General features: G+C 57.0%; 1 long non-coding RNA gene and 1 pseudogene across 1 annotated transcript; both read left to right on the plus strand.

The window, feature by feature from the left end:
- Window positions 1-8,829: 8,829 nt before the first annotated feature.
- LOC142481345 (nucleolar transcription factor 1-B-like) lies at window positions 8,830-21,879 on the plus strand (annotated as a pseudogene).
- Window positions 21,880-22,586: 707 nt separating this feature from the next.
- On the plus strand, window positions 22,587-24,028 carry LOC142481344 (uncharacterized). Its single transcript, XR_012795753.1, has 3 exons — window positions 22,587-22,654; window positions 22,799-22,920; window positions 23,987-24,028. It is a non-coding gene; the product is annotated as an uncharacterized LOC142481344 (long non-coding RNA).
- The last annotated feature ends 16 nt before the right edge of the window (window positions 24,029-24,044 follow it).

A 24,044-nucleotide genomic window follows, 5' to 3' on the forward strand; every position in this document is an offset into this window, starting at 1 on the left:
CCTCCACACCCGGCCACCCCGGCCCTACCCCCTCTCCCTCCCCGCACACACAGCGCCCTGCACCTCCACACCCGGCCACCCCGGCCCTACCCCCTCTCCCTCCCCGCACACACACAGCGCCCTGCACCTCCACACCCTGCCACCCCGACCCTACCCCCTCTCCCTCCCCGCACACACACAGCGCCCTGCACCTCCACACCCGGCCACCCCGGCCCTACCCCCTCTCCCTCCCCGCACACACACAGCGCCCTGCACCTCCACACCCTGCCACCCCGGCCCTACCCCCTCTCCCTCCCCGCACACACACAGCGCCCTGCACCTCCACACCCGGCCACCCCGACCCTACCCCCTCTCCCTCCCTGCACCTCCACACCCGGCCACCCCGACCCTACCCCCTCTCCCTCCCCGCACACACAGCGCCCTGCACCTCCACACCCGGCCACCCCGACCCTACCCCCTCTCCCTCCCCGCACACACAGCGCCCTGCACCTCCACACCCGGCCACCCCGACCCTACCCCCTCTCCCTCCCCGCACACACAGCGCCCTGCACCTCCACCCCGACCCTACCCCCTCTCCCTCCCCGCACACACAGCGCCCTGCACCTCCACACCCGGCCACCCCGGCCCTACCCCCTCTCCCTCCCCGCACACACAGCGCCCTGCACCTCCACACCCTGCCACCCCAGCCCTACCCCCTCTCCCTCCCCGCACACACACAGCGCCCTGCACCTCCACACCCAGCCCTACCCCCTCTCCCTCCCCGCACACACACAGCGCCCTGCACCTCCACACCCGGCCACCCCGGCCCTACCCCCTCTCCCTCCCCGCACACACACAGCGCCCTGCACCTCCACACCCGGCCACCCCGGCCCTACCCCCTCTCCCTCCCCGCACACACACAGCGCCCTGCACCTCCACACCCTGCCAGCCCGGCCCTACCCCCTCTCCCTCCCCGCACACACACAGCGCCCTGCACCTCCACACCCGGCCCTACCCCCTCTCCCTCCCCGCACACACACAGCGCCCTGCACCTCCACACCCGGCCACCCCGGCCCTACCCCCTCTCCCTCCCCGCACACACACAGCGCCCTGCACCTCCACACCCGGCCACCCCGGCCCTACCCCCTCTCCCTCCCCGCACACACACAGCGCCCTGCACCTCCACACCCTGCCAGCCCGGCCCTACCCCCTCTCCCTCCCCGCACACACACAGCGCCCTGCACCTCCACACCCGGCCACCCCGGCCCTACCCCCTCTCCCTCCCCGCACACACACAGCGCCCTGCACCTCCACACCCTGCCAGCCCGGCCCTACCCCCTCTCCCTCCCCGCACACACACAGCGCCCTGCAGCACACCCTGCCACCCCAGCCCTACCCCCTCTCCCTCCCCGCACACACTGCGCCCTGCATGCAGCACACCCAGTGAGCCGGCCCTACCCCCTCTCCCTCCCCGCACACACACAGCGCCCTGCACCTCCACACCCGGCCAGCCCGGCCCTACCCCCTCTCCCTCCCCGCACACACAGCGCCCTGCACCTCCACACCCTGCCCTACCCCCTCTCCCTCCCCGCACACACACAGCGCCCTGCACCTCCACACCCGGCCCTACCCCCTCTCCCTCCCCGCACACACAGCGCCCTGCACCTCCACACCCGGCCAGCCCGGCCCTACCCCCTCTCCCTCCCCGCACACACAGCGCCCTGCACCTCCACACCCGGCCAGCCCTTCCCTACCCCCTCTCCCTCCCCGCACACAAACAGCGCCCTGCACCTCCACACCCGGCCAGCCCGGCCCTACCCCCTCTCCCTCCCCGCACACACACAGCGCCCTGCACCTCCACACCCGGCCAGCCCTTCCCTACCCCCTCTCCCTCCCCGCACACACAGCGCCCTGCACCTCCACACCCGGCCACCCCGGCCCTACCCCCTCTCCCTCCCCGCACACACACAGCGCCCTGCACCTCCACACCCGGCCCTACCCCCTCTCCCTCCCCGCACACACACAGCGCCCTGCACCTCCACACCCGGCCACCCCGGCCCTACCCCCTCTCCCTCCCCGCACACACACAGCGCCCTTTACCTCCACACCCTGCCAGCCAGCCCTACCCCCTCTCCCTCCCCGCACACACACAGCGCCCTGCACCTCCACACCCGGCCAGCCCGGCCCTACCCCCTCTCCCTCCCCGCACACACAGCGCCCTGCACCTCCACACCCGGCCCTACCCCCTCTCCCTCCCCGCACACACAGCGCCCTGCACCTCCACACCCGGCCAGCCCGGCCCTACCCCCTCTCCCTCCCCTCACACACACAGCGCCCTGCACCTCCACACCCGGCCAGCCCGGCCCTACCCCCTCTCCCTCCCCGCACACACAGCGCCCTGCACCTCCACACCCGGCCCTACCCCCTCTCCCTCCCCGCACACACAGCGCCCTGCACCTCCACACCCGGCCAGCCCGGCCCTACCCCCTCTCCCTCCCCGCACACACACAGCGCCCTGCAGCACACCCAGTGAGACGGAGCCTGTGTGAGTGTGCGTCAGGCTGAGTGAGTGAGGGGAGGTAGATGAGATGGAGCCTGTGTGAGTGTGTGTCAGGCTGAGTGAGTGAGGGGAGGTACATGAGATGGAGCCTGTGTGAGTGTGTGTCAGGCTGAGTGAGTGAGGGGAAGTAGATGGGATGGAGCCTGTGTGAGTGTGTGTCAGGCTGAGTGAGTGAGGGGAGGTAGATGAGATGGAGCCTGTGTGAGTGTGTCAGGCTGAGTGAGTGAGGGGAAGTAGGTGGGATGGAGCCTGTGTGAGTGTGTGTCAGGCTGAGTGAGTGAGGGGAGGTAGATGAGATGGAGCCTGTGTGAGTGTGTGTCAGGCTGAGTGAGTGAGGGGAGGTAGATGAGATGGAGGCTGTGCGAGTGTGTGTCAGGCTGAGTGAGTGAGGGGAGGTAGATGAGATGGAGCCTGTGTGAGTGCGTGTCAGGCTGAGTGAGAGAGGGGAGCTAGATGAGATGAGATGGAGCCTGTGTGAGTGTGTGTCAAGCTGAGTGAGAGAGGGGAGGTAGATGAGATGGAGCCTGTGTGAGTGCGTGTCAGGCTGAGTGAGTGAGGGGAGGTAGATGAGATGGAGCCTTTGTGAGTGCGTGTCAGGCTGAGTGAGTGAGGGGAGGTAGATGAGATGGAGCCTGTGTGAGTGTGTGTCAGGCTGAGTGAGTGAGGGGAGGTAGATGAGATGGAGCCTGTGTGAGTGTGTGTCAGGCTGAGTGAGTGAGGGGAGGTAGATGAGATGGAGCCTGTGTGAGTGTGTGTCAGGCTGAGTGAGTGACGGGAGGTAGATGAGACGGAGCCTGTGTGAGTACGTGTCAGAGTGAGTGAAGGGAGGTAGATGAGATGGAGGCTGTGCGAGTGTGTGTCAGGCTGAGTGAGTGACGGGAGGTAGATGAGACGGAGCCTGTGTGAGTGCGTGTCAGGCTGAGTGAGTGAGGGGAGGTAGATGAGATGTGCCGGAGCCTGTGTGAGTGAGGCTGAGTGATCCTGTGAGTTTCAGCCTGAGTGATCCTGTGTGAGTGTGAGGCTGAGTGATCCTTTGAGTGTCAGCCTGAGTGATCATGTATGTGAGTGTCAGCCTGTTTGTGTGAGTATCAGCCTGTGTGTGTGTGTGTGTGTGTGTGTGTGAGTATCAGCCTGGTCACACACCGCCTGCCTGCACCCAGGCTGCTGGAAGCGGGGGCTGAGGAGGAGGTAGGAAGTTACCAGCTCTCTGCGGGGACGGCCTGCACCTCCACACCCGGCCACCCCGACCCTACCCCCTCTCCCTCCCCGCACACACACAGCGCCCTGCACCTCCACACCCGGCCACCCCGACCCTACCCCCTCTCCCTCCCCGCACACACAGCGCCCTGCACCTCCACACCCTGCCAGCCCGGCCCTACCCCCTCTCCCTCCCCGCACACACACAGCGCCCTGCACCTCCACACCCGGCCAGCCCGGCCCTACCCCCTCTCCCTCCCCGCACACACACAGCGCCCTGCACCTCCACACCCGGCCACCCCGGCCCTACCCCCTCTCCCTCCCCGCACACACAGCGCCCTGCACCTCCACACCCTGCCAGCCCGGCCCTACCCCCTCTCCCTCCCCGCACACACACAGCGCCCTGCACCTCCACACCCGGCCACCCCGGCCCTACCCCCTCTCCCTCCCCGCACACACACAGCGCCCTGCACCTCCACACCCGGCCAGCCCGGCCCTACCCCCTCTCCCTCCCCGCACACACAGCGCCCTGCACCTCCACACCCGGCCCTACCCCCTCTCCCTCCCCGCACACACACAGCGCCCTGCACCTCCACACCCGGCCACCCCGGCCCTACCCCCTCTCCCTCCCCGCACACACACAGCGCCCTGCACCTCCACACCCTGCCAGCCCGGCCCTACCCCCTCTCCCTCCCTGCACCTCCACACCCTGCCAGCCCGGCCCTACCCCCTCTCCCTCCCCGCACACACACAGCGCCCTGCACCTCCACACCCGGCCACCCCGGCCCTACCCCCTCTCCCTCCCCGCACACACACAGCGCCCTGCACCTCCACACCCGGCCCTACCCCCTCTCCCTCCCCGCACACAAACAGCGCCCTGCACCTCCACACCCGGCCAGCCCGACCCTACCCCCTCTCCCTCCCCGCACACACACAGCGCCCTGCACCTCCACACCCGGCCCTACCCCCTCTCCCTCCCCGCACACACACAGCGCCCTGCACCTCCACACCCGGCCAGCCCGGCCCTACCCCCTCTCCCTCCCCGCACACACACAGCGCCCTGCACCTCCACACCCGGCCACCCCGACCCTACCCCCTCTCCCTCCCCGCACACACACAGCGCCCTGCACCTCCACACCCTGCCAGCCCGGCCCTACCCCCTCTCCCTCCCCGCACACACACAGCGCCCTGCACCTCCACACCCGGCCAGCCCGGCCCTACCCCCTCTCCCTCCCCGCACACACAGCGCCCTGCACCTCCACACCCGGCCACCCCGACCCTACCCCCTCTCCCTCCCCGCACACACACAGCGCCCTGCACCTCCACACCCTGCCAGCCCGGCCCTACCCCCTCTCCCTCCCCGCACACACACAGCGCCCTGCACCTCCACACCCGGCCAGCCCGGCCCTACCCCCTCTCCCTCCCCGCACACACACAGCGCCCTGCACCTCCACACCCGGCCACCCCGGCCCTACCCCCTCTCCCTCCCCGCACACACACAGCGCCCTGCACCTCCACACCCGGCCAGCCCGGCCCTACCCCCTCTCCCTCCCCGCACACACACAGCGCCCTGCACCTCCACACCCGGCCCTACCCCCTCTCCCTCCCCGCACACACACAGCGCCCTGCACCTCCACACCCGGCCACCCCGACCCTACCCCCTCTCCCTCCCCGCACACACACAGCGCCCTGCACCTCCACACCCGGCCACCCCGACCCTACCCCCTCTCCCTCCCCGCACACACACAGCGCCCTGCACCTCCACACCCGGCCAGCCCGGCCCTACCCCCTCTCCCTCCCCGCACACACACAGCGCCCTGCACCTCCACACCCGGCCCTACCCCCTCTCCCTCCCCGCACACACACAGCGCCCTGCACCTCCACACCCGGCCACCCCGACCCTACCCCCTCTCCCTCCCCGCACACACACAGCGCCCTGCACCTCCACACCCGGCCCTACCCCCTCTCCCTCCCCGCACACACACAGCGCCCTGCACCTCCACACCCGGCCCTACCCCCTCTCCCTCCCCGCACACACACAGCGCCCTGCACCTCCACACCCGGCCAGCCCGACCCTACCCCCTCTCCCTCCCCGCACACACAGCGCCCTGCACCTCCACACCCGGCCAGCCCGGCCCTACCCCCTCTCCCTCCCCGCACACACACAGCGCCCTGCACCTCCACACCCGGCCAGCCCGACCCTACCCCCTCTCCCTCCCCGCACACACAGCGCCCTGCACCTCCACACCCGGCCAGCCCGGCCCTACCCCCTCTCCCTCCCCGCACACACACAGCGCCCTGCACCTCCACACCCGGCCAGCCCGACCCTACCCCCTCTCCCTCCCCGCACACACAGCGCCCTGCACCTCCACACCCTGCCACCCCAGCCCTACCCCCTCTCCCTCCCCGCACACACAGCGCCCTGCAGCACACCCAGTGAGCCGGCCCTACCCCCTCTCCCTCCCCGCACACACACAGCGCCCTGCAGCACACCCAGTGAGACGGAGCCTGTGTGAGTGTGTCAGGCTGAGTGAGTGAGGGGAGGTAGATGAGATGGAGCCTGTGTGAGTGTGTGTCAGGCTGAGTGAGTGAGGGGAGGTAGATGAGATGGAGCCTGTGTGAGTGTGTGTCAGGCTGAGTGAGTGAGGGGAGGTAGATGAGATGGAGCCTGTGTGAGTGTGTGTCAGGCTGAGTGAGTGAGGGGAGGTAGATGAGATGGAGCCTGTGTGAGTGTGTCAGGCTGTGTGAGTGTCAGGCTGTGTCAGCCTGTGTGAGTGTGAGGCTGAGCAAGCATCGCCTTGCTGAGTGTGTCAGCATGAGTGTCACGCTGTGTAATCCTGTGTGTGAGTGTGAGGCTGTGTGATCCTGTGAGTGTCAGGCTGTGTGATCCTGTGAGTGAGTGCCAGGCTGTGTGATCCTGTGTGTGTGAGTGAGTGTCAGGCTGTGTGATCCTGTTTGTGAGTGTCAGGCTGTGCGATCCTGTGTGTGCTCCTGTGTAGCTGTGTGAGTGTCAGCCTGTGTGATCCTGTGTCTGATTGAGTGTTAGCCTGCGTGTGAGTGAGGGTCAGGCCATGTGATCCTGTGTGTGCGTGTGAGTGTCATCCTGTGTGTGAGTGTCAGCCTGTGAGTGTGAGTGTCAGCCTGTGAGTGTGAGTGTCCGCCTGTGAGTGTGAGTGTCAGCCTGTGAGTGTCCACCTGTGTGTGTGTCTGCCTGTGTGTGAGTGTCAGCCTGTGAGTGTGAGTGCGAGTGTCAGCCTGAGTGTGAGTGTCCGCCTATGTGTGTGTGTGTGTGTGTCAGCGTGTGAGTGTCAGCCTGTGAGTGTGAGTGTCAGCCTGTGAGTGTGAGTGTCCACCTGTGTGTGTGTCAGCCTGTGAGTGTGAGTGTGAGCCTGTGAGTGTGTCAGCCTGTGTGATCCTGTGTCTGATTGAGTGTTAGCCTGCATGTGAGTGAGGGTCAGGCCATGTGATCCTGTGTGTGCGTGTGAGTGTCAGACTGCGTGTCAGTGAGTGTCAACCTGTGTGAGTGTAAGGCTGAGAGATCCTGCGTGTGAGTGAGTGTCATCCTGTGTGTGTGAGTGTCAGCCTGTGAGTGTCCGTCTGTGTGTGTGTGTCCGCCTGTGTGTGAGTGTCAGCCTGTGAGTGTGTCAGCCTGAGTGTGAGTGTCCGCATGTGTGTGTGTCAGCCTGTGAGTGTGAGTGTCAGCCTGTGAGTGTGAGTGTCAGCCTGTGAGTGTGAGTGTCCGCCTGTGGGTGTCCACCTGTGTGTGAGTGTCAGCCTGTGAGTGTGAGTGTCAGCCTGAGTGTGAGTGTCCACCTGTGTGTGTGTGTGTGTCAGCCTGTGAGTGTGAGTCTGTGAGTGTGAGCCTGTGAGTGTGTCAGCCTGTGAGTGTCAGCATGTGAGTGTGAGTGTCCGCCTGTGTGTGTGTGAGTGGCCCCCTGGGTGATCCTGTGTGTGAGCGAGCATCAGCCTGAGCGCCCAGCCTGCCGCAGCAGCAGCGGAAGCAAATCACCCGCTCTCTGCTGGGGGGGGGAACCCGCCTGCACCTCCACACCCCCCCACCCAGCGAGGCGGAGCTGGGGCGGCTCCCCGCGGCGGAGCTCCGTGCTGCTGCCGCTGCCTGCCCGGGCTTCCTGCTGCAGGGAGGCGCTCTCCCACCCCCCTCCCCCCGCGGCGGAGCTCCGCGCTGCAGCTCGCCCTGTGCTGCTGCTGGAGAGCGGTGGCGCACCGGAGGGAGGGCGGGGAGCAGCAGCCTGAGCCTGAGCAGCCTGAGCAGCAGCCTCTCTCAGCCTCTTCCCCCCACTGCTCCCGCCTCCTCCTCCCCCTGCCCGGCACACGCACACTCACATACCCAGCTCGCTTTGTGCGCGGACCTGGTGGGGGACTGCAGCGGAGAGAGAGAGAGAGAGAGAGAGACGGAGACAAGGAGCCGGAGACACAGCCCCGGGGGTAAGGTCACCCCCTTCTCTGCGGGGAAGGGTGAGGGGGGGACCCCGCAGGATCACCTCGCTGCCTAACCCCCCCCCCACCCCATATATATATTATTGTCATTTATTTTAATTCTTTTTTTTTTAAACCCCTCCAAAAAAAAAAAAAAAATTTTTAAAAATACTTCCGTGGAGGTGACCTCCAGGGGACCGGGACCTCCCTGCCGGGGTACCCGGGGAACGTGCGCTCTATCCCGGGTACTCTCCCAGCCTCGCCCCGCTGGAAAAAAAAATTCTTTTTTTTAATCCAAAATCCGGTTTTATTTGTAATAATAATAATAATAATAATAGATATTTTTGTTGTTCTTGTTGGAGGGATCCGCCTGGATCGGGATTTGGTGATCACATTTTTTTTGTTTTTTCCTCGTTGGCTTTTGCTGCCAGATCTCCATTTTTTTTTTTCTTCTTTCCACCGCACGGTGAGGGAGAGACGGGGGAGATCTCCCAGCAGATCCCTCCTCCTCCTCCTCCGGTCACAGCAAATGGATCACAATGGCGTTTGCTTTTTTTTTTTTTTTTTAACCAGCAGATGTCTGTTGTTGCACCCGGGGGGGGGGAAGAGATCCCTCTCTCTTTCTCTCTCCCCACCGGATCCCTTTCCCTGGGATCGCCTGCCTCTCCCCCTCTCTCCCCCCCCCCCGGGGGCTCCTGCTTGTTTTTCTCGGGCAGGCTGCTAGTTCCGCGCCGGGGCTGGTGAGGTCGCTCTACCGCCCGGATCCCACTCGCTCTCCCCTTCTCTCCCGCCCGGATCCCACTCGCTCTCCCCTTCTCTCCAGCCCGGATCCCACTCGCTCTCCCCTTCTCCCCCCCCCCCCGGATTCCCCTTTCTCTCCCCCGGATCTCCCTCCTAGCTCTCTCTCCCCGCCCGGATCCCTCTCTCCCCGCCCGGATCCCTCTCTCGCTCTCCCCTGGATCCCCCTCTCCCCCTGGATCCCCCTCTCTCCCCCCTCCCTGGATCCCCCTCTCTCCCCCCTCCCTGGATCCCCCTCTCTCCCCCCTCCCTGGATCCCCCTCTCTCCCCCCTCCCTGGATCCCCCTCTCTCCCCCCTCTCTCTCTCCGGATCCCCCCCGCGGCCGGATGGTGAGACTCGGGCAGCTGCTCCTCGGTGGGTCCCGGGGGGGGGGGGGAGGCGTATGCTGGATCTCCCCCCGGGTAATGGATAGGGGGGAGGGTGACCCGGGTACCCCCGGCCCAGCTGCCCGGGGTTGGGTGCATGTGAGCCGGGGAGACGCGAGGGGGCGGCCCGCAGCTTCCGGGGCAGCACGTGGGGAGCGAGAGAGGAAGGTGACCCGGGGAGGGAGGGAGAGAGAAAGAGGTGACCCGGGGAGGGAGAGAGGAACGTGACCCGGGGAGGGAGAGAAAGAGGTGACCCGGGGAGGGAGAGAAAGAAAGGTGACCCGGGGAGGGAGAGAGAGGTGACCCGGGGAGGGAGGGAGAAAGAAAGGTGACCCGGGGAGGGAGAGAAAGAGGTGACCCGGGGAGGGAGAGAGAAAGAGGTGACCCGGGGAGGGAGAGAAAGAGGTGATCCGGGGAGGGAGGGAGAGAGAAAGAGGTGACCCGGGGAGGGAGGGAGAGAGAAAGAGGTGACCCGGGGAGGGAGAGAAAGAGGTGACCCGGGGAGGGAGAGAAAGAGGTGACCCGGGGAGGGAGAGAAAGAGGTGACCCGGGGAGGGAGAGAGAGAAAGAGGTGACCCGGGGAGGGAGAGAGAGAAAGAGGTGACCCGGGGAGGGAGAGAGAGAAAGAGGTGACCCGGGGAGGGAGAGAGAGAAAGAGGTGACCCGGGGAGGGAGAGAGAAAGAGGTGACCCGGGGAGAGAGAGAGAGAGAGAGAGATAGAAAGGTGACCCGGGGAGGGAGAGAGAAAGAAAGGTGACCCGGGGAGGGAGAGAGAAAGAGGTGACCCGGGGAGGGAGAGAGAGAGAGAAAGGTAGGTGACCCGGGGAGGGAGAGAGAGAAAGGTGACCCGGGGAGGGAGAGAGAAAGGTGACCCGGGGAGGGAGAGAGAAAGGTGACCCGGGGAGGGAGAGAGAAAGGTGACCCGGGGAGGGAGAGAGAAAGGTGACCCGGGGAGGGAGCGGTGGAGAGGTGACCCGGGGAGGGAGAGAGGTGACCCGGGGGGGAGGCTGCCTGTGTCCGGGTATCGGGTCTGGGTTCCCGGGGGAGTGGATCGGGTCGGTACCGGGGATCGGTGCTGGGTTCCCGGGGGAGAAGTCCGGGTCGGTACCAGGGGATCGGTGCTGGGTTCCCGGGGGAGAAGTCCGGGTCGGTACCAGGGGATCGGTGCTGGGTTCCCGGGGGAGTGGATCGGGTCGGTACCGGGGATCGGTGCTGGGTTCCCGGGGGAGAAGTCCGGGTCGGTACCGGGGTTCGTTACCGGGGTTCGTTTTCTGGATTCCAGGGGGAGGGGATCGGGTCGGTACCGGGGATCGGTGCTGGGTTCCCGGGGGAGAAGTCCGGGTCGGTACCGGGGTTCGTTTTCTGGGTTCCCGGGGGAGGGGATCGGGTCTGGTTCCGGGGATCGGGTCTGGTTCCCGGGGGAGAGGTCCGGGTCCCGGTGGATTCCCCCCGGGGATCTCTCGCTCTCAGGTCCCCGGGCTGCGCCCCCTGCGGGCGGAGACCAGAGAGACCGCGCCTTGTGCCCGGGGGGGAGGGGGAGGAGTGTGTCACTGTGTGTACAGAATGTATATACTCATATATATATATATATATATCTATACATATACTACTGTGCTATATATATCTTATAAATATAAATATTGTGTATGTATATATATATATATATATATATATATATATATATATATTATATATATATATATATTATATACATACATACATCAGAAAAAGAGAAGAAACTGCGCCCGATCTTTGTGTGATAAAATTTGAACAAGACCATTCAAAACTCACAAAAATCCGAGTGTTACAGGCATTGTATGAGTGTAACTCATGCTCCAAACTCTAGTCTGCTGCTGCTGTGTGTGTATATATAATATATGTATCCCCCTACCCTAACCGCTAAACCCCTAAAGTTATCCCCCTACCCTAACCGCTAAACCCCTAAAGTTATCCCCCTACCCTAACCGCTAAACCCCTAAAGTTATCCCCCTACCCTAACCGCTAAACCCCTAAAGTTATCCCCCTACCCTAACAGCTAAACCCCTAAAGTTATCCCCCTACCCTAACCGCTAAACCCCTAAAGTTATCCCCCTACCCTTACCGCTAAACCCTTAAAGTTACCCCCTATCATAACCGCTAAACCCCTAAAGTTATCCCCCTACCCTAAACCCCTACAGTTATCCCCCTACCCTAACCGCTAAACCCCTACAGTTATCCCCCATCCCTAACCGCTAAACCCCTAAAGTTATCCCCCTAACCTAACCGCTAAACCCCTAAAGTTATCCCCCTACCCTAACCGCTAAACCCCTAAAGTTATCCCTCTACCCTAACCGCTAAACCCCTAAAGTTATCCCCCTACCCTAACCGCTAAACCCCTAAAGTTATCCCCCTACCCTAACCGCTAAACCCCTAAAGTTATCCCCCTACCCTAACCGCTAAACCCCTAAAGTTATCCCCCTACCCTAACCGCTAAACCCCTAAAGTTATCCCCCTACTCTAACTGCTAAACCCCTAAAGTTATCCCCCTACCCTAACCGCTAAACCCCTAAAGTTATCCCCCTACCCTAACCCCCTAAAGTTTTCCCCTTACCCTAACCACTAAACCCCTAAATTTACCCCCTAACCGCTAAACCCCTAAAGTTATCCCCTACCCTAACCGCTAAATCCCTAAAGTTATGCCCCTACCCTAACCGCTAAACCCCTAAAATTATCCCCCTACCCTAACCGCTAAACCTCTAAAGTTATCCCCCTACCCTAACCGCTAAACCCCTAAAGTTATCCCCCTACCCTTATCGCTATACCCCTAAAGTTATCCCCCTACCCTAACCGCTAAACCCCTAAAGTTATCCCCCTACCCTAACCGCTAAACTCCTAAAGTTATCCCCCTACCCTAACCGCTGAACCCCTAAAGTTATCCCCCTACCCTAACCGCTAAACCCCTAAAGTTATCCCCCTACCCTAACCGCTAAACCCCTAAAGTTATCCCCCATCCCTAACCGCTGAACCCCTTAAGTTATCCCCCTATCCTAACCGCTAAACCCCTAAACTTAACCCCCTACCCTAACGGCTAAACCCCTAAAGTTATCCCCCTACCCTAACCGCTAAACCCCTACAGTTATCTCCCTACCCTAACCGCTAAACCCCTAAAGTTATCCCCCATCCCTAACCGCTAAACCCCTAAAGTTATCCCCCATCCCTAACCGCTAAACCCCTAAAGTTATCCCCCATCCCTAACCGCTAAACCCCTAAAGTTATCCCCCTACCCTAACTGCTAAACCCCTAAAGTTATCCCCCATCCCTAACCGCTAAACCCCTAAAGTTATCCCCCTACCCTAACCGCTAAACCCCTAAAGTTACACCCTAACCGCTAAATCCCTAAAGTTTTCCCCCTACCCTAACCCCCTAAAGTTATCCCCCTACCCTAACCGCTAAACCCCTAAAGTAACCCCCTACCCTAACCGCTAAACCCCTAAAGTTATCCCCCTACCCTAACCGCTAAACCCCTAAAGTTATCCCCCTACCCTAACTACTAAACCCCTAAAGTTATCCCCCTACCCTAACCCCCTAAAGTTATCCCCCTACCCTAACCGCTAAATCCCTAAAGTTATCCCCCTACCCTAACCGCTAAACCCCTAAAGTTATGCCCTGACCGCTAAACCCCTAAAGTTATCCCCCTACCCTAACCGATAAACCCCTAAAGTTATCCCCCTACCCTAACCCCTAAAGTTATCCCCCTACCCTAACCGCTAAACCCCTAAAGTTATCCCCCTATCCTAACCGCTAAACCCCTAAAGTTATCCCCTAACCGCTAAACCCCTAAAGTTATCCCCCTACCCTAACCGCTAAACCCCTAAAGTTATCCCCTTAACGCTAACCCCTAAAGTTATCCCCCTACCCTAACCGCTAAACCCCTAAAGTTATCCCCCTACCCTAACCGCTAAATCCCTAAAGTTATCCCCCTACCCTAACCGCTAAACCCCTAAAGTTATCCCCCTACTCTAACCGCTAAACCCCTAAAGTTATCCCCCTACCCTAACCGCTGAACACCTAAAGTTATCCCCTACCCCAACCGCTAAACCCCTAAAGTTATCCCCTAACCGCTAAACCCCTAAAGTTGTCCCCCTACCCTAACCGCTAAACCCCTAAAGTTATCCCCCTACCCTAACCGCTAAACCCCTAAAGTTATCCCCCTACCCTAACCGCTAAACCCCTAAAGTTATCCCCCTACCCTAACCGCTAAACCCCTAAAGTTATCCCCCTACCCTAACCGCTAAACCCCTTAAGTTATCCCCCTACCCTAACCGCTAAACCCCTAAAATTATCCCCCTACTCTAACCGCTAAACCCCTAAAGTTATCCCCCTACCCTAACCGCTAAACCCCTAAAGTTATCCCCCTACCCGCTAAACCCCTAAAGTTATCCCCCTACCCTAACCACTAAACCCCTAAAGTTATCCCCTGACCGCTAAACCCTAAAGTTATCCCCCTACCCTAACCGCTAAACCCCTAAAGTTATCCCCCTACCCAAACCGCTAAACCCCTAAAGTTATCCCCCTACCCTAACCGCTAAACTCCTAAAGTATCCCCCTACCCTAACCGCTAAACCCCTAAAGTTATCCCCCTACCCTAACCGCTAAACCCCTAAAGTTATCCCCCTACCCTAACCGCTAAACCCCTAAAGTTATCCCCCTACCCGCTAAACCCCTAAAGTTATCCCCTAACCGCTAAACCCCTAAAGTTATCCCCTAACCGCTAAACACCTAAAGTTATCCCCCTACCCTAACCGGTAAACCCCTAAAGTTATCCCCCTACCCTAACCGCTAAACCCCTAAAGTTATCCCCCTACTCTAACCGCTAAACCCCTAAAGTTATCCCCCTACCCTAACCGCTAAACCCCTAAAGTTATCCCCCTACCCGCTAAACCCCTAAAGTTATCCCCCTACCCTAACCGCTAAACCCCTAAAGTTATCCCCTGACCGCTAAACCCTAAAGTTATCCCCCTACCCTAACCGCTAAACCCCTAAAGTTATCCCCCTACCCTAACCGCTAAACTCCTAAAGTATCCCCCTACCCTAACCGCTAAACCCCTAAAGTTATCCCCCTACCCTAACCGCTAAACCCCTAAAGTTATCCCCCTACCCTAACCGCTAAACCCCTAAAGTTATCCCCCTACCCGCTAAACCCCTAAAGTTATCCCCTAACCGCTAAACCCCTAAAGTTATCCCCTAACCGCTAAACACCTAAAGTTATCCCCCTACCCTAACCGGTAAACCCCTAAAGTTATCCCCCTACCCTAACCGCTAAACCCCTAAAGTTATCCCCCTACCCTAACCGCTAAACTCCTAAAGTTATCCCCCTACCCTAACCGCTAAACACCTAAAGTTATCTCCATACCCTAACCGCTAAACCCCTAAAGTTATCTCCATACCCTAAAGTCAGCATTTGCATTCTCTTTTCCCGGCCTGTGCTGAATCTCAAATGAGAAGGGTTGGAGGGCCATATACCACCTAGTCAATCTAGCATTGGAATCCTTCATACTATTTAACCACTTCAGTGGAGCATGGTCCGTCACCAAAGTAAAATGGACTCCTGCCAGGTAATGCCTCAAAGCCTCGATTGCCCACTTTACTGCGAGGCACTGCTTCTCAATCACTGAGTAGTTTTTTTCCCTCAGGAACAATTTCCTACTCAGGAAAGGATAGGGTGTTCAACTCCCTCAAACTGTTGTGACAACACTGCCCCTAGCCCTATCACTGATACATCTGTTTGCACTATAAAAGGGCTGTTGAAGTCCGGGCTTCTAAGGATGGGACCCTCTGATAGACACCTTTTTATGTCCTCAAAGGCTCTCTGACAATCCCTTGACCATACCACTTGTGTAGGGGCACACTTTTTTGTGAGGTCCGTTAAAGGGGCTGCCACTTCCGAATAGTTGGGGATGAACCGCCGGTAGTACCCTGCTAAACCCAGCAGAGAGCGTACCTGCGTTTTTGTTTGGGGGGTCGGAACTTCTTTCAGGGCAACTACCTTGTCGGCTAGTGGCCTTACTTTTCCACCTCCCACTGCATACCCTAAATATTTGGTTTCCGCTTTACCCAAGGCACATTTCTTAGGGTTGGCTGTGAGCCCTGCCTCTCTTACAGATTTGAGGACCGCTTTCAGCTTATTTAGATGGGCCCGCCAGTGTTTACTATAAATGACAATGTCATCTAGGTAGGCTGCGGCATAAGTCCTATGGGGCCTCAGTACCTTATCCATGAGTCTCTGAAATGTGGCTGGGTCCATGCAGTGCAAATGACATTGTCACAAACTGGTATAAACCCATGGGAGTGGCAAAGGCTGTTTTGCATTTGGACTTTTCCTCTAAGGGTATTTGCCAGTATCCTTTTGTCAAGTCCAGCGTGGATATATATTCCGCGTTACCAAGGGCGTCAATTAATTCGTCCACCCTTGGCATCGGATATGCGTCAAACTTGGATACCGCATTGACCTTTCGGAGGTCCACACAAAATCTTACCTTCCCATTGGGTTTAGGGACCATAATTAGTGGACTACACCACTCACTGCATGATTCCTCAATCACTCCTAAGTGTAACATTTCTTGTACCTCCTTCTCTACCAGAGCCCTACGACTTTCAGGCAACCTATAAGGACGGGAACTTACTTTTACCCCAGGTGCTGTCTCGATCGTATGGGAAATTAAGTTAGTTTGTCCTGGTAAGTCAGAAAAAACATCCTGGAATTGAGTAATTATTGCTAACAAGTCCCCTTTTTGTTCAGAGGACAACTGTTTACCCATTGGGATTTTATCGTCACTCACGATGTTCTCCCGTGGAGGCTGAGGACCCAAGTCCGTTTCCTCCTCCAACGGGTGGATGAATAGAGACCGCTGCATCTTCCAGGGTTTCAGCAAGTTCACATGGTAAATATGTTTACCCTTCCTGGACCCTGGTTGAGCGATCTCGTAATCCACATCACCCGTACGGCGGAGTACTTCGAATGGGCCCTGCCATTTGGCCAGGAGTTTACTCTCGCAACTGGGTAACATTAACATCACCTGGTCTCCTGGGTGAAACACTCTCATGCGAGCATTCTGATTGTAATGTTTCTCCTGACTGTCCTGGACTGATCTAAATTCTCCCTGGCAAAATGGCCGACCACATCTAGGCGCTTCCTAAGGTCTAGTACATATTGCAGGGTATTCTTAGAAGGGAACGCTGTTCCTCCCAGGACTCCTTTAGGAGGTCTAGGATACCCCAGGGTTGGCGGCCATAGAGCAATTCAAATGGAGAGAATCCCGTGGAGGCCTGGGGAACTTCCCACACTGCAAACAACAGAAAAGGGAGAAGTTCATCCCAGGCTCTCTTCTCTGAATCTACAAATTTCCTCAGCATCCCTTTTAGAGTTCGGTTAAATCTTTCCACCAATCCGTCAGTCTGTGGATGGTAGACCGATGTCCGAACAGACTTGACCTCTAGTAACTTTAAGACATCCTGCATCAGTTTAGCCATGAAATTTGTACCTTGGTCTGTCAACATAACCTGGGGAAGTCCAACCCGTGAGAACAGTTCCAACAACTTGTTGGCTACTTGCTTTGCCGTTGCTGTTCTCAGGGGGAACGCCTCAGGATATCTTGTTGCATAATCAACTATTACAAGAATAAACCTGTGTCCTTTCACAGAAGGTTCTAGAGGTCCTACCAAGTCTACCCCAATCCTCTCAAAGGGAACTGACACCAAGGGTAGAGGAACCAAAGGGGCTGGTTTTTGTCCTTTTGGACTAGTTAGCTGGCACTCCGGACATGCCGCACATAGCTTAGCAATATCACTATGCATCCCTGGCCAATAGAATCGGGATGAAATACGGTCCAATGTTTTATCCCTGCCCAGGTGACCACCCCAAGGGACAGTATGGGCTAGAGTGAACACATATTTAACAAACGCCTTGGGAACCAATATCTGGTGACCTCCCCTGTTTGTGTCTGTCTATTCACCCTATATAGGATATCATTTGATAGCTCAAAATGGGGGAATACTATCACCCCCTGTACATCTAAAATCTGCTCATCAATTTTCACCACCTTGTCATACTGTCTAGCAAGGACTGGGTCTTCCCTTTGCTTCTGGCGAAAGTCAGGGAGGTACAGGTCTGGTAAATCTCCAGGGCCCATATCCCCCTCCCTCTGGCCATCCCCAGCCATCACTTGTGACCTCTGACTACTAGAATGGTCACCTTGAGACCCAGATTTCTGCAACCACTCCTGTTTGTCAGAGCGTCTTTGCTTCCGAGTCTTTTGAACCCGGTGTCTACTGGGAAAAAGGTCTGCCGAGAAGGGGAACAATTTGCCAGGGTTCTCCTGAGCCCTAGAAGGAGGCTCCTTGTGAAAGACTGGGGCCATTAGGTCCGAAAAGAAAGGCCAGTCCCGACCGAGCACAATGGGGGTAGGGAGCCAAGGAGCGACTCCTACTTCGAGGTAAGCCTCCTGACCTTTTACCTGTAGCCGGATTTTGGCCGTCGGATAGCTTTTTACATCGCCGTGTATACATTCTATGCTCCATGGGGAGTCAAAGGAACACACGTTAGGCGGTAACAGTTCCTGGAGGACCAGAGTTTTCCCAGAACCCGAATCTACAAGGGCCTGGACGGGTTTTTCCCCAATCAGGGCTGGAAGTAGCCAGGGCTTGTAATTTTCGCCAGTAAAGGCCGAGGTGACGGTTCTGCTGAATGAACAATCCATCTGTGGACAGTCCACATACCGGTGGCCTTGTTCTCCGCAGGCGGAACAGGGAGAGGGTTCCCTCGCAGGAGGGAGCTGTGGATAGCGCTCCGCTGGACCGGTTACTGGAGACCAGGCATCTGGTGGGTCCTGTGGGCGACGTCCTCGGAAGTTCCTCTCATTTTGCGACGAGCCGACATCCGGAAGGAGATGAGGGTCTCGGCGGGGACCAGCATTTGGACTCCGTCCTTGCTGGAACGACTGCTCCTTCCGTTGGACTTGGCAGTTGTGTATGGATGGGGCCGTAGGTTCCCCATTGATCCTACCTCCCTCTTTGGGCGTCCGCAAGTGCCAGTGGAGTCGGGTCCAGGACACCTGCCTGCTGCTCAGCCCCAAGGAAGTTCTCCACGAGTCGGACCGCCAAAGCTAGGGTTTCAGCAGCGTGGCGTTTTACCCACGAGCGTGCGGAAGGGGGTATTATTTGTAGAAACTGTTCCAAACCCACCTGCTCCAGAATTGCTTCCTTAGTGCACTCCTCGGGTTGTATCCAGCGCGTTCACAAGTCCAATAATCGCTGAGCGAGGACCCGGGGTCTCATCTTAGCGATGTACTTCATGTTCCGGAACTGCTGCCGGTAGGTCTCTGGGGTCAGACCTAAGCGATCCAGTATGGCGGCTTTTACTTGGCGGTAGTCCATTGCCTGATCTGCTGGGAGACCCTGATATGAGGCCTGGACTTCTCCTATGAGGAGCTGGGCCAAAGCAGTTGCCCAGCGATCTGTAGCCCAGCCCTGAGCTTCGGCAACTCTTTCAAATGTCAGTAAAAAAGCCTCTGGATCCTCGTTCGGCGCCATTTTCCTCAGGAGTATAGGGGGTCTGTTTGCAAGTTCTGGACTGGCAGACCCCTGGAATTGGGTCAGCAGCTTGGCCATTCGCTCCTCCTGTGCTGCCTGCTGCTGGGTTAGGAGCTGGGTTTGCTGCTTTCATCTCTCTGCTTGCAGCCGGGCCTGCTCCTGCATTAACAGTCCCTGCTGTTTGGTCTGCTCCTGCATTAACTGTCCCTGCTGTTTGGTCTGCTCGCACAAAAACTCTTTAAAAAAATCTTCCATTTTTTTCATTCTTGTGTGTATGTGTGTGTGTGGCCCTTTAACTGCAGGGCCCTTTCAAAATCCATCCCACTTCTGACACCATATGTTGCAGGGTACATGCAACTACACACGCGGGTTTCTTGACAAGGCTTATTTATTTAGCCTTAAAAGATATACAGCATACAAAAACAAAAATAGCTTTTCATCAGCAAACAATAGAAAAGAAAAATATCTTTTTCTTCAGCAGACCAAACAAAACAGTTTCTATTTAGCAGACAGTCTAAAAATAATGCAGCTACTCTTTTCTATACAGGGGACAGACAGTTCATAATTCATCTACTTTGCTAACAGACCTTGTTTCAGTAATCTCTTCAGTAGCTTACTCCTCTCTCCTCAACAGCCAGCCCCATGTGTCTACAGCCTGGGGTTTTAACACACCTTGATTAGGCAGCTGGGATCCAACTAATTGTCCTGAGGTTCCCAGCTGAAGTTAACCTAGTCAGTGCTGCACTGCAGACTAGACATAGGTTTTCCAGGCATATAGCTGGTGGCTTTTATTTACCCTGTCACACTGCTAAACCCTAAAGTTATTCCCTAGGCTAAAGCCCTTGTTATTACCCTAACCGCAAAACCCCTAAAATGATCCCTTACCTGCTAAACCTTAAAGTTATCCCCCTACCCTAACAGCTAAACCCCTAAAGTTATCCCCCTAACTACTAGATCCCCTAAAGTTATCCCCCTACCCTAACCACTAGATCCCCTAAAGTTATCCCTCTACCCTTAGACTTCTCATCTTGTAGAAGCGGAGGGTCCGCCTGTGCCTGTGTCTCGCCCCCGTCTCACAGACCCTGTCTCTCGCCTCCCGCCCCCGTCTCCCGCCCCCGTCTCACAGACCCCCTACCTTTTCAGAGTATATCCCGGACGCGCGTTGACGTTTCGCCACACGGAGGATGAACGGTGAAGCAGGTGGCAACAAACATCGCAACATGACCGCCCTTAAAGACCAAGGTGAGGCCCCCACCCCACCCCCTCCCCTTGATCTCCTCGCCCCAAGAGCCGACCCTCTTAATTGTCACCCCCCCCGCTCCTCTTGCCTCTGCCCACCCAGAACGCTGGCCACAGGAGGACATGGTGACCCTACTGGAGGCCATGAAGGCCATCTTGCCCGGCCAGGACAACTCCAAGTTCAAGACGGCCGAGTCCCACCCTCGACTGGAATAAGTTGGCCTTCAAAGAGTACTCGGGTCCTGTGTGCCGCCAGAAGTGGATAGAGATCTCCAACGAGGTGCGTGGGCGAGCTCTGAGGAGATGCAACCCCCTCCCACGTAGGGGCAAAGTGACCTAGTGACGTGGTCAATGGGTTAAAGGGCCAGTCCCACGTAGGGGCAAAGTGACCTAATGACAGGGACGTGTGTAATGGGTTGAAGGTGTATATTTTTACCCATTCCATTGAGATACTTGGCCTCGATAAACCTAGTGAGTGATACTCAGGGCTGCTATACGACGCTGCAGTTTTATTTCTAACAGTAACTCTTTTAGGTCAGGAAGTTTCGGACGCTGACAGAGTTGATCCTAGACGCAGAGGAACACGTCCGAAACCCCTACAAAGGCAAAAAGCTCAAGGTAAGTACCACAAGGTTGGCGTAAAGCAGATGTGATGCCTATCGTTAAAAAGGGAGCTAGATCACAACCAGGGAATTACAGACCTGTAAGCCTGACATCAATAGTAGGGAAACTACTTGAAGGTTTAATACGGAATAATATTCAGGAATACCTAATGGAAAACAAAATCATTAGTAATAGTCAGCATGGATTTATGAAGGATAGATCTTGCCAAACTAACCTTATTTGTTTATTTTTTGAGGAGGTAAGTAGGTATTTAGACCAGGGTAATGCAGTTGATGTGGTCTACTTAGATTTTGCAAAGGCTTTTAATACGGTTTCACACAGGAGGTTGGTGTACAAATAAAGCAAATTGGACTCAGTAATAATGTATGCACCTGGATTGCAAACTGGTTAAAGGACAGACAACAGAGGGTTGTCATAAATGGAACTTTTTCAGGTTGGGCTAAAGTCGTGAGTGGAGTACCTCAGGGATCGGTACTGGGACCCCTGCTTTTTAACTTTTATTATTAATGACCTTGAGGTTGGCATCGAGGCAAAGTGACCTAATAACAGGGACGTGTTTAATGGGTTAAAGGGTCAGTCCCACGTAGGGGCAAAGTGACCTAATGACAGGGACGTGTTTAATGGGTTAAAGGGTCAGTCCACGTAGGAGAAAAGTGACCTAATGACAGGGACGTGTTTGATGGGTTAAAGGGTCAGTCCCACGTAGGGGCAAAGTGACCTAATGACAGGGACATGTTTAATGGGTTTAAAGGCTCAGTCCCACGTAGGGGCAAAGTGACCTAATGACAGGGATGTGTTTAATGGGATAAAGGGTCAGTCCCACGTAGGGGCAAAGTGACCTAATGACAGGGACGTGTTTAATGGGTTAAAGGGTCAGTCCACGTAGGAGCAAAGTGACCTAATGTTGAATGGGTTAAAGGGGTAATATGGGAATTTTGTAACCCCTTTCACAGAAACACCCCGAATTTCCGAAGAAGCCACTGACCCCGTATTTCCGCTTCTTCATGGAGAAACGCGCCAAATACGCCAAACTGCACCCCGAAATGAGCAATCTCGATCTGACCAAGATCCTGTCCAAGAAATACAAGGAGCTGCCCGAAAGAAGAAGGTGAGAGGTGGGGAGGGAGAGAGAGAGGTGGGGAGGGAGAGAGAGAGGTGGGGAGGGAGAGAGAGAGGTGGGGGAGGGGGGAGAGAGAGAGGTGGGGAGGGGGGAGAGAGAGAGGTGGGGAGGGGGAGAGAGAGAGGAGGGTGGGGAGGGGGAGAGAGAGAGGTGGGGAGGGGGAGAGAGAGAGGTGGGGAGGGGGAGAGAGAGAGGTGGGGGAGGGAGAGAGAGAGGTGGGGAGGGAGAGAGAGAGGTGGGGAGGGGAGAGAGAGAGGTGGGGAGGGAGAGAGAGAGGTGGGGAGGGAGAGAGAGAGGTGGGGAGGGAGAGAGAGAGGTGGGGAGGGAGAAAGAGAGGGTGGGGAGGGAGAGAGAGAGGTGGGGAGGGAGAGAGAGAGGTGGGGAGGGAGAGAGAGAGGTGGGGAGGGAGAGAGAGAGGTGGGGAGGGAGAGAGAGAGGTGGGGAGGGAGAGATAGAGGTGGGGGAGGGAGAGAGAGAGGTGGGGAGGGAGGGAGAGAGGAGAAGGGGAGGGAGCGAGGAGAAGGGGAGGGAGAGGGGGGCAGATGGGGCTTCGGGGGGGGAATAGAGAGGATGGGGGCGGGGGGGGGAAGCAGGAGTGGAGGTCCCGGCAGGGCCCTACAAGCAGATATGGTGGAGCTCTGTGAGGTTAGCTTTGCCTATCTACCTCTGAACTCTCCCCCGCCCCCTCCACCTCTTCCCCAGACGAAATACATCCAGGATTTCCAGAGGGAGAAGCTGGATTTTGAGAGGAATTTGGCCAGATTCAGGTGAGCTGGGCCGACGCGTGTATCTGTGTTTGCAAAGTTGCACGGTATCGATGCCATTAGTCTCACCGCTCGCTCTGTCTTTCCTTCTTTCAATCTATCTCGGATTTTCTTACCCCCTCTCTTTCTCTCTCCCGTTTTCCACAGGGAGGAGCACCCAGATCTCATGCAGAACCCCAAAAAGACTGATATCCCGGAGAAACCGAAGACCCCTCAACAGCTGTGGTACAACCACGAGAGGAAGGTCTACCTCAAAAATGCGGCCTGATGTGAGTGTGTGATAGTGGACATCCCTGCCTGGCGCCTCCCGTGTGTGTGTGTTTGTGTGTGCCACTGTGATTATTTATTTATAAAATGTGTTACCAGGAAGTTATACATGTGAGTTACCTCTCGTTTTCACGTATGTTCTGGGCACAGAGTTATGATGACAGATACATGGTTACAAATACACGGTTACATTAAGTGAGCCGGGTTATACATTATATACAAGACATCGCATGCATGGTTAAAGATAATATATATTATAGGCGTATGTAACGGTTACAGATAATATATATTATAGGCGTATGTAACAGGTGCAGATAATATATATTATAGGCGTATATAACAGTTACAGATAACATATGTTATAGGCGTATGTAACAGTTAGGGATAATATATATTATAGGCGTATGTAACGGTTACAGATAATATATATTATAGGCGTATGTAACAGGTGCAGATAATATATGTTATAGACGTATGTAACAGTTACAGATCAGATTAAAATGTGAGACAGCTTTAGTTTTGAAAGAACTTAGCCTGGTGGCGGCTGTGAGAGTCTCCGGTAGATTGTTCCAGTTTTGGGGTGCCCGGTAAGAGGAGGAGCGGCCGGATACTTTGCTGATCCTGGGGACCATGAACAGTAATGGAGGATATCCCTGTCTGGCTCATCATGTGTGTGATGGAGGATATCCCTGTCTGGCTCATTGTGTGTGTGTGTGTGTGTGTGTGTGTGTGTGTGTGTGTGTGTGTGTGTGTGTGTGTGTGTGTGTGTGTGTGTGTGTGTGTGTGTGTGTGTGTGATGGAGGACATCCCTGCCTGGCTCATCGTGTGTGTGTGATGGAGGACATCCCTGCCTGGCTCATCGTGTGTGTGTGTGATGGAGGACATCCCTGCCTGGCTCATCGTGTGTGTGTGATGGAGGACATCCCTGCCTGGCTCATTGTGTGTGTGATGGAGGACATCCCTGCCTGGCTCATCGTGTGTGTGTGATGGAGGACATCCCTGCCTGGCTCTTGTTCTCTCCTCTCCCTCTATTACACTGACGCCCCCCTCCCCCTCCTCTGATATTAGGCCAGCACAAAGGACATCAAAGACTCTCTGGGCAAACAGTGGTCTCAGCTTTCCGACA

This window comes from Ascaphus truei, unplaced genomic scaffold (assembly GCF_040206685.1).
Source record: "Ascaphus truei isolate aAscTru1 unplaced genomic scaffold, aAscTru1.hap1 HAP1_SCAFFOLD_2559, whole genome shotgun sequence".
Taxonomy (NCBI): domain Eukaryota; kingdom Metazoa; phylum Chordata; class Amphibia; order Anura; family Ascaphidae; genus Ascaphus; species Ascaphus truei.